General features: G+C 42.3%; 1 pseudogene across 1 annotated transcript; it reads left to right on the top strand.

The window, feature by feature from the left end:
* The first annotated feature begins 1,531 nt into the window (after nt 1-1,531).
* Nucleotides 1,532-7,700, top strand: LOC309807886 (lysine-specific demethylase 4D-like; annotated as a pseudogene). Its single transcript has 2 exons — nt 1,532-2,830; nt 7,392-7,700. The product of its transcript is annotated as a lysine-specific demethylase 4D-like (transcript).
* Nucleotides 7,701-10,728: the final 3,028 nt, after the last annotated feature.

Genomic DNA, 10,728 nt, shown 5'->3' with positions numbered 1-10,728 from the left:
TATTATTCAAGCTTTCTGGTGTTTCATGGGTCTATTTTGGATATGTTTCCTCTCCAGGAAATTATTCTTTTCTCTTATCTTTTGAAAATTTTGCTGTCAAGTTTCTCCTAAGATTCTGAGATTTTAAAAATTCTTTTGTGCACTATTTCATTCCTAGGGGTTTATTTTCCCCTTTTTTCTTAGGTTCAGTTATGCCCATGTTTTATTGCTATCATTAATTTCTTCCAAGAATAATTTTGGTCATCAGTGTTTGGTCTTGTATGTGTTTTCTTTGATTAACTTTCTCCTTATTCTTTGTTATTTGTTTACTCCTACCCCTTCTTTCTCTTCTTCTCTTTTGTAGCTTCTTCAATTGAATGTTTAGTTCATGTATTTTCAATCACCCTTCCTTTTCCTTTTGGTACGATGAAAGATATGTCTCCTTTAATTCGTTTCACCCTAAACTATACTTTAAAAAATGTATTTAGATAATTTAAATAAATTTAAAAAAATTTCACCGAAATTTGTAAAAATCATAACTTGATGTTTTATGACAATGAGTCATTCTGATGGCTGTGTAACCAGCATCGGCCTTCAGGATAGAATATTCACATTATTCTAGAGACTTCCTCACACCCCCACTCACAACCTCTCTCTTTCACAGCGGTAACCACTACTCTGACTTCTAACATAGATTACGTTGCCTCCTTTTTCTCTTTATATAAATGGAAGCATAGAATAGGAATTCTTTTGAGTCTGGATAATTTCCCTTGGTATTCTGTTTATAGAATTATTCTTATATTTTCATGTAGTTCTTGTTTATCTTCATTGTTGTATTGTATTCCATTGTATGAATATACTACAATGTAGTTAATCATTCTAATGTTGACAGGCATTTGAGTTGTTTCCAGTGTTTGGCTACTGAAATAATGTTGTTCTGAACATTCTTGGACTTGACTTTCATTGCACAGACATACACATATCCTAGGCATGAATCATAGCTCACGGGTAAGTTCAATGTTAGTGGATACTGTCCAAATAGTTTTTCAAAGTGAATGTAATGATTGCCATTTTCCTTACTAGAGTACAGGAATTTCCACTGTTCACAACAACACCATTTCTTGTATTGTCAATCTTATGAAATTTTAGCCTTTATTTGAATATGCAATTATAGTCCATGGTGGTGTTTTATTTGTAGTTCCCTAGTAACTATTTGCAAACATTAGTTTTCAACCTGTCTCTATTGTATTTTTTTTTTTAGGTTATGTTTTCAATACTGCCCTGACGACACTACATTTGGGATACCCACCCAGGGCTGGGTGATTCACTAGACCTAAAGAGGCCAGAGCCAAGTGTCAACCAAGGACATCCCAGACTTGCAGGCTCAGCCAGCATCAGTCCTGAGCAAGGCTTCTGCCCAGTGTGGAGTCCCCTGCAGAATCAGCAAGCCTAAGAAATATTATCAACTCATTGCATTAAAGTCTACTGGCGGTTCCTGCTGATATACTCCAACCCATTTTTGAAAAAGTAGTGTTTTCCAGCATCCTCACCTATCCAGAACATAAATAAAAACTTGGGAGTTTCTTGCTTATTAATGAAAGCTATGAAGTCTAAGTCCAACTGGGACCAGAACCCAAGTTGTAGCATAATGGTATTTCATCCAACCAAAGAAGAGTTTAATGATTTCGAGAAATACATTGCTTATATGGAATCCCAAGGTGCACACCGAGCAGGCCTGGCTAAGATAATTCCACCCAAGGACTGCAAAGCCAGAGAGACCTATGATGATATCAGTGACATCTTAATAGCCTCTCCCCTCCAGCAGGTGGCTTCTGGGAAGGCAGGTGTGTTTACTCAGCACCACAAACAGAAGAAAGCCATGACCGTGAGCGAGTATTGCCGCTTAACAAACGGAGAAAGACACCGGACTCCATTCTACTCTGATTTTGAGGATCTGGAGCGAAAATATTGGAAAACACGCCCCTATGATTCACCAGTATATGGTGTGGACGTCAGTGGCTCCTTATTCGATAAAAACACGAAGCAGTGGAACCTTGGACACCTGGGAACCAATCAGGACCTGCTAGAACAGGAGTGCGGAGTGGTCATCGAAGGCATCAACACCCCCTACCTGTACTTCGGCATGTGGAAGACCGCCTTCGCCTGGCACACAGAGGACATGGACCTTTACAGCATCAACTACCTGCACTTCGGGGAGCCCAAGACTTGGTATGCAGTGCCCCCGGAGCACGGCCAGTGCCTGGAACCCCTGGCCAGGGAGCTTTTCCCGGGCAGCTCGTGGGGCTGTGAGGCCTTCCTGCGGCACAAGGTGGCGCTCATCTCGCCCACGGTCCTCAAGGACAATGGCATCCCCTTCGGTCGGGTCACTTAGGAGGCTGGAGAGTTCATAGTGACGTTTCCCTATGGCTACCACTCTGGCTTCAACCATGGCTTCAACTGTGCAGAAGCCATCAATTTCGCCACCCCGCGCTGGATCGATTATGGTAAAGTGGCCTCGCAGTGCAGCTGTGGGGAGGCCCGGGTCGCCTTCTCCATGGACCCCTTCGTGCGCATCCTGCAACCAGAGCGCTATGAGCTGTGGAAACGCGGGCAGGACCGGACCGTGCTGAAGCACATGCAGTTCCTGGAGCCCAGCAGCCAGGGCATGAACGCCTGGAGGGACGTCTGCGCGGCCTGCAGAGCCGCTCTGGGCTCGAGGCATCACCAGCCCTGACGCGCTCTGCGCCCCTGTGGGCCTGTAGCCACGTACGGTGGGACCCGCCACCAAGTCCCTGTGCGTGCTGTGTCCCCTCGCCCCTCGCATGCCCGGGGTTCTTGCTCTGCCGCCCAGTTCGGGGCTGTGGCTGCCTACAGCTCTGCGGCACCCGGCCTGACTCCGCCACTGACCGCAGGTCCATCTGCTGTGGATCTCCACCTAACTGGCCGATACGGTCCTCGTCATCGTGCTCCGGAAGAGGGGACTCGGGATCAGACTGTCCGGGTCCGGGCTAAGAGGCGTCTCTCCTTAGACACAACGGCCACATCTCTGGACTTCGAAGCTCAGCTCCCGTTTGCTGGCGATCCCTTGATGGACAACCCTGCATTGTTGATCCCATGGCTCCAGCATCCTTCTAAGGCTTCCGGGTGCTGTTGTGCCCCTGATCTTCAACGCTTAGGTCCTCCATTGGATCCCGAAAATCCGATGCACCCTGGCCCATGCCTGCCATCTCTGGAGGGTATTACATCCAGTTACCTTGACAGCCTCCCTTTGATACCTCCCAACATCATTGGGAGTCTGAGAGTGTTCCCCAGGGACGATGCTGGGAACTGCAGGGCCCCTGTGAACTTCTGTGAGGTTGTAAGGTTGGACCACTCTTATGCCTCTAAGAGTCTTGTCCCAGCTGCAGAGACCAGTCTCCCGCACCCTTGACTGTGATCCCCTGGGGCTAAAGCTAGAGGCACCTGCATCTCTCGAGTCCTGGGAGGAATTCCTCACCAATGGATGGTCTTCAATCTGTGAGTCCATGACTACTGAAGAATTTGCTAAATGTGACTTTATCTGACCCTCCACCTCAGAAACCACAGAAGCTCCCAGCCAAGCAACAAGCTGGGCTGGGCCTGTCCTCAGTGGAGATGCTTTATCTCCTAGAAATGACCCATTTCCCAAGCTGCCAGATGCTTTCTCCTACCATGACAACCAGGGCTCCCAGCAGCCTCTGAAGTGGACCTTCCCACGAGGACAGCTGCCATAGAATGTTGTACCTCTCAGGTATTCTCATCTCGCAACTGAACATTGACGGGCCTTTGGCTTCTGCCTTGGCTTAGATGGTATGGACACTGCTCGCTTCTGATGGCACCCTCAGGGGACCTCCTTGCAGTGGTGTGCCTCTAGTCCCCATAATAATTTGGGGCAACACTGGATGATGCTGAGGATCTGGCTGAGCCCCTTCCATCCCCAAGCTTCATCTGGGCCTCTGAGTCACTGACCGTGGTTTCCAGTGGATAGTGCTGCAACCACAAGCAAGCCTCAGGAGCTTCTCATATCACACGCCTGTGAATCTGACACCCTCTTCTTCCCAGGCCACTGCTCATGGCCTAAACTAGACCTTTGCCCATTTGGGTCTGTTCGCTAGTTTTGTCTCATAAATTTTTTTAACTTTATTGATGTTTATTAAAGTTGTTATCCCAATGTGTATCTGCAAAGCAAAGAAAGGTAACATCCTTAAAATATATTTTTAAAATCAGAATTATCCCCTAAAGGAAAGTAACCTTGCAATAACCAACCCGCTCTTTTGCTTAGTATCACTTCCTGTTCCCACTCCCTTCTGCCTACATCTTTTATTTTGTACAGCTCCTCGGTGCTCCTTCCTGCTAGACGGAATGCTGCCAAATTTGAACTGAATTTTGCATAAATAAACTTTTAAAATGTTTAATATGCCTCAGTTTATCTTTTAACTGTCTAAAACAGAGTGATCCAGAAAAGTTAAAATTAAAAGAACAGACAAAACTATACCAAGCAAAATGCAAACAGAAAGCAGAAGTCATGGATCTTGTATCAGACAAAGTCAAAGGTGCATGAAAGGGCTCTAAAGGCTAAATTTCCCCATGAAGGTGTAGCAGTCATGAATACCCATGCAACTTTGATAAAGTATAAATTACAGAAAATCAAACAAGTTGAAAGAAATGCATTAAAAATAGGAGAGTTTAAGTCACCTTATGTGATATTGTGATTTATAATATAAAATATATATTTGGTCCTCATCTCTGTTTCTGGTCAATAGCTCCTAAAATCCTTGGAATTTCCTAAGAGAGTTATGTTTTATGATTTTGTTATGTTAATGAGGTGGCTGTTGGAATGCCCCTAGGTCACTTAAGGGTGGGGGCTGTTTGCTAGGGGAACCAACCCCGTGATTACAGTGTTGGGATTTTCAGTCCCACCCTAGACTTCCAAGGGGCTGGGGGGGGAAGGGGCTGGAAGTTGAACCAATCACGAGTGGCCACTCATTTAACCAATTGTGCATATATAATGAAGTCTCCATAAAACCCCAGAAGGATGAAGTTTGGGGAGCTTCTAGGTCGGTGAACATGTAGACATTTGGGGACAGTATTGCACCTAGAGAGGGCATGGAACCCCCTTTTACCTTACTTCGTGCAAGAGAGAAAAAGTGGACAAACTTAAGGATGTAGAAAACGTCAACAGCATTAACAGTTAGGTAGAAATTACATACCTGGTAATAGAGTACTCAGTTTTGTCATTACCAAAGGATCAATCACAAAAACTGACAATACATTTGGATGAATAGAAAATACCAATAAATTCCAAAGTAAGGGAAAAAAATCAAACTCATTAATTATCATGCAATAAAACTAGAAATTAACTTTAAAAATCGGGAAATACATAGGTCCTTCCTGGAAAGTTAAAAATTCTCTATTAAAAGACCTGTAAGTTGGAGGGATATAAACCACAATAGCTAAATACCCTGGAGACAAGGACATAGAAAAAATATTTGATAACTGTATAAACTCTAGAGCCAGACTGCCTGATTTTGAATCCCAGCTTTATTCTTACCAGTTTGTATGACTTTGGCAAATTATTTAACTTCAATTATTTAACTTCATAATAACTCAGTTTCCTCAACTGTAAAGTGGGATAGTAATAGTAGCTACCTCATATGATGGGTAGGTTGATTCTATGAGTTAATATTTGCAAAGTGCTAAGACTGATGCCTGGAACACAATAAGCATTATTGGAGTGTTTTTATATTTAAAAATGAATGAAATACCTAGGAATATATGAGATTCAGTTAAATATTACTGAGGAAAATTTACAGCCTTAAGTATTTTTATCCATAAAATTAAAAGTATACAATTACATGGATTAAGCTTCTGTCTCATAAAGTTAGGGAAAAACAAACAGAGTAGCAGGAAGGAATTAATAAGGACATATGCAGAAATAAATGAGTTAGAAAAACTGTAAAATAATATAACTAAGAAGTCAACAAAAAGCTCAGCTGGATACTTTTCTGGAAAAATTAATTAGCTAAAACAGATTTCAGAAGAGATAGAAAATCTAAAACAGGGACTCTCCTGGTGGCACAATGGTTAAGGATCCGCCTGCCAACACAGGCGACATGGGTTCAGGCCCTGGTCTGGGAAGATCCCACATGCCATGGAGCAACTAAGCCCGTGTGCCACAATTACTTAGCCTTCACTCTAGAGCTCGTGAGCCACAACTACTGAGCCTGAGTGCCACAACTACTAAAGCCAACACGCCTAGAGCCTGTGCTCTGCAACAAGAGAAGCCACAGCAGTGAGAAGGCCGCGCACCGTAACGAAGAGTAGCCCCCGCTCACCGCAAGTGAAGAAAGCCTGCTCACAGCAACGAAGACCCAAATCAGCCAAAAATAAATAAATAAATAAATAAAAATTTTAAAAGTAATTATTAAAAACATAAAATCTAAGACATAAATTTCTATGTAAGAAATACAGAAAGATGTCAAAAGATATGCCTCTTCAAAAATCACTAGTACCAGGTAGTTTCATGGGGGAAGTGTGTGAAACCTTTAACCTGCAGGTCTTTTCAAACCTATTTAGGCATTCAAAAACAAGAAAAAATTCAAAGTTTTAAAGTAAGCACAACATTGATAGAAAAACCTGACAAATTGCATAGTGAGAGTAATAGACAAAAGTTATTTATGAACATCTATGCAGTTTTTTTGTTTTTTGTTTTTTTCCTAAAGAGTAGTTTAATCCTTTGCTTATGGAAAATCAACAGAGAGAGGCAAACCAGAAACTTCTGTTGGCAATTTCCCTTAATAGTTCATTAACACCTCTCATCCTGCTATCTTGTGACATATTAGTAGATCTGTAAATATTTAAGATATTTATAATGTGTAAATATACCATGGTACCTTGGAGTAAGATAGAAGGGGGAGGGACATGTCTAATTATGAAAGTCACGTGAGGCAGCTGGTAGATATTTGTTGAGGAAGAAAAATGCCATGTTACAAAAAGAAATCTTCTGCATGATATAGTGTGTTTATACCCACATTGTAAAATATTCTTCTGTGTATTTTCTACGAGTCTTCTACAATGTAGAATCTATGCTAAGAACATGTAATGCTCTATGCTGTTTTCATCTATTTGCTTTAGCCTTGGGTTTGTACTTCCTGTTACCTCTTATTTTAGGAAGTAGCCTGAAGCAACCAGATCTTTGTTGCTGCCAACCCTACTGAAATATTTTCTTTTCTTGTAATATTTCCTTCCATTTTGCTCCATGTGCACAGTTACCACAGTAGTCCTCAATTCTGTCATTTCATTGGTGCATGCTTGCAGACTTCTAGTTGTTTCACTCTGTATGACAGTGTTTAGATTCATCCACTTCTCTACAAATGACCCAGTTTCGTTCCCAGTTCGAGGCTGCGGCCACCAGCACCTCCGGGGAGCCCGGCCCGACCCAGCCGCCAACCCCAGGTCCATGTGCCCCGGATCGCCACCCAGCTGGAAGACGTGGCCCTCGTTGTCGTCCTTGGGAACAGGGGACTCAGGAGCCAACTGCTCCCCCCAGGGCGAAGAGGAGGCTTTCCTTAGACATAGCTCAGGACCCAGAGGCTCAGCCCCTGCCTGTGGAGGCACCCTCGCCAGACAACGCTGACCCGCTCAGCCCTGGGCTCCAGCATCCCGCCAAGGCTTCTGGCTGTGGTTGTGGCCTTGTCCCCTAAGCCCAGGGGATGCCTTTCTACCCCATCCTGTGGGCCAGCTCTGGATGCTGCTGAACTTCTAAAGGATCCTGGGCTTTGATTACCCTCCAGTCTCTCTCCTTTTCCTCTTCCCCCTTCCCTTCCCACTTTTCTTGCCAAACTAGGCCCTTTTGACCAATTAGGTCAGTAGAGACTCAGATAATAAATTGATCATCTTTCTGAGTCTTTGATGTATTGAAAATGTGTTCTCTGCCAGTAAGGTAAACAGAATGTTAAAATCTGACTTTATTAAATATATTAAAGGTAACCAGAATGTTAAAATCTGACTTTATTTTTTGTGTTGTTCATTCAGTCAACTGAGAGGTGGTCGTTTTTCCTGCACTTTTCTTAATAATTATATCAAAACATTTCAAGCAAAACTTATTTTTCTGAGCTTGTTGCCTTGTGTGACGTTGGTGAGTGAGTTTGTGGTTGATTGTTGGGTTCCAGCTGGTTGGCTGGGTTGGGGGATTTGGTCTGCAGCCCTATCTGAAGGATGACTTGGTGGAAATCACCTGGCACTTGGCAGCTCCAAGTGCCTAGGAGTGATGAGCAAACATAGGGCAAAAAGTGCCAGCATGTGAAAATCTCCTCTCCAAGTCTCCATTGCCTTCTCAATGTTGTATGTATATTTCACATGGTTAAGTCATTGATACATCCCAATAAACAAATCCACAAATAAATGAACAAGACAACTTCAAGTGGGCATATGTTCTGTGAAAAGATTAAAGGGGATGGGGTGATAGTGCAGAAGGGGCAGTGTGGTTCCGGTGGTCAGGGAATACTTCATAGAGCAGGAGACCTTTCTGAGTCCCAAATGACAAGAAGGAAGGTCCAGAGCTGATTTCCACTTGGATGAAACAACAAGGGTAACAGCCCTAACATAGAACTTGGTGTTTTTGTGGATAGAGAGGAAGCTCATTTGTACCTGGAGCTAGAGAAGGGAGAGGCAGGATCTTGTAGCTCATGTGAAATATCTGAGTTTTTTTCAACTTGAAATAAGAAGGCATTGGAAGTTTAAAACAGCACTTGACATGATATAATTTGCATATTTAACTAATCACCTTAATTGTTCTGTGGACCCCTTGGGGGCAGGAGAAGTAGTTAGAACATCGAAGTAATACAGGTGAGAATCCATGGTTACTGACTTAGGCCATAGTGTTGAGAATACACAGAAGTGGCCAAACTCAGAATAAAATTTAGAAATTGAAAATGACAGTTTGGATGCAGAAGGAAACATTTCAGAGAATCAAACCACATCTCTCTTCCCTCCAGCTCTCCCCTCCAGAATTTCAATAAGATTCTGGAATTTGAAGCATCATGTAAAACTACAGGCAGGAGCAATGAAAAAGTAAGGCTTCTTTGAAGTTCTGATTGAGGAGTAGCAAAAGCCCATGTGTCCTCCCTATCAACATGCAGCTAGGCAACTCTGTGGTAGTATATTCTGTGGAAAACTGAAGCTGAGAGACTGAACTCAGGATCCTCAGTGGAGGATGGTAGTGAGATGCTTGGCTGAAAAGATGATTAAGCCGTGTATTGAGATGGTGGAACCACATGATGGAAGCAGACTGGAATTACTGGGAAGGCAGCAGCCCTGGAGAGCAACTGGACCATAGGAGATCTCATATGAGCAAGGAGTAAACTTTCATGTGATAAGTAACTGAGACCTTGAGGGCTTTTGGTTCTTTAATTTAGGTCAGTTGTGGATATGGCAGTGCAGAGAAATAAGGGAACTCTGAAAAGTCTCTATGAAGACAGTAGCCTGGCTCATATTGCTATTTTAAATTTTAGAAACTGAAATTTTCCTTATTACATTTCAGGGATATCACAATCTCTTCCTGGCAGACACACGCTCCAAATAGCCTAGGATAACAAAATTGGGGGTTTTGAAGAAAAAGAAACAAAAATAAATTTCAGAAAATATTTCTTCCACTGCACTCCTTATGTTTTCACTTCACTTTTACACTTGAAACAAAATTTCCTTTGCCCAATATAGAGAAGCAATGTTAAAAACACAGTTTAGTTTTACCAGTACACTGGTTCCTAAATTAGTCTCCTTGACCTAAGTAGGCATTTCTCAAAAGAAGATATACAAATGGCCAACAGGCACGTGAAAAGATGCTCCACATCGCTAATTATTAAAGAAATGCAAATGAAAACCACACAGGGGTATCACCTCACACCTGTCAGAATGGCCATCATCAAAATGTCTACAAATAATAAATGCTGGAGAGGGTGTGGATGAAGGGGAACCCTCTTACACTTTAGGTGGGAATGCAAATTGGTTCAGCCACCATGGAAAACTGTATGGAGGCTGCTTAAAAAAACTAAAAATAGAGCTACCATATGATCCAACAATCCCATTCCTAGGCATATATCTGGAAAAGACGAAAACTCTAATTCGGAAAGATACATGCACACCAGTGTTCATAGCAGCCTTATTTACAATAGTCAAGACATGGAAACCAACCAAGTGCCCCTCAACAGATGATTGGTTTAAGAAGAAGTGGTACCGTGGAATATTACTCATCCACAAAAAGATGAAATATTGCCACTTGCAGCAGCATAGATGGACCTAGAGAATATCATACAAAGTGAAGTAAGATAGAAAAAGACAAATATATCACTTACATGTGTAATCTCAAAAACAATACAAGTGACTCTATATACAAAACAGAAACGGACACACAGACATAGAAAACAAACGTGTGGTTAGCCAAGGGGAAAGGGAGTAGGAGAGGGATAAATTAGGGGTATGGTATTAACAGATACACACTACTGTACAGAAAACACATAAGCAACAAGGATTTGCAAAACAAAAAACAAAGAAAAACAAAACAAAGAAAACCCACAAGGATTTGCAATATAGCACAGGGAACTTTACTCATCTTGTAATAACCTATTATGAAAAATAATCTGAAAAAATATGTATATAACAATCACTTTTCTGTACACCGGTGACTAATACAATATTGTAAATCAAGTATACTTCAGTTAAAAAAAATTTAGT

This window comes from Mesoplodon mirus (assembly GCF_964341445.2).
Source record: "Mesoplodon mirus genome assembly, chromosome: 7".
NCBI classification, from domain to species: Eukaryota; Metazoa; Chordata; class Mammalia; order Artiodactyla; family Ziphiidae; genus Mesoplodon; species Mesoplodon mirus.
Note: the sequence above shows the minus strand (reverse complement) of the source record. Positions and strands in the feature narration are given on the sequence as shown.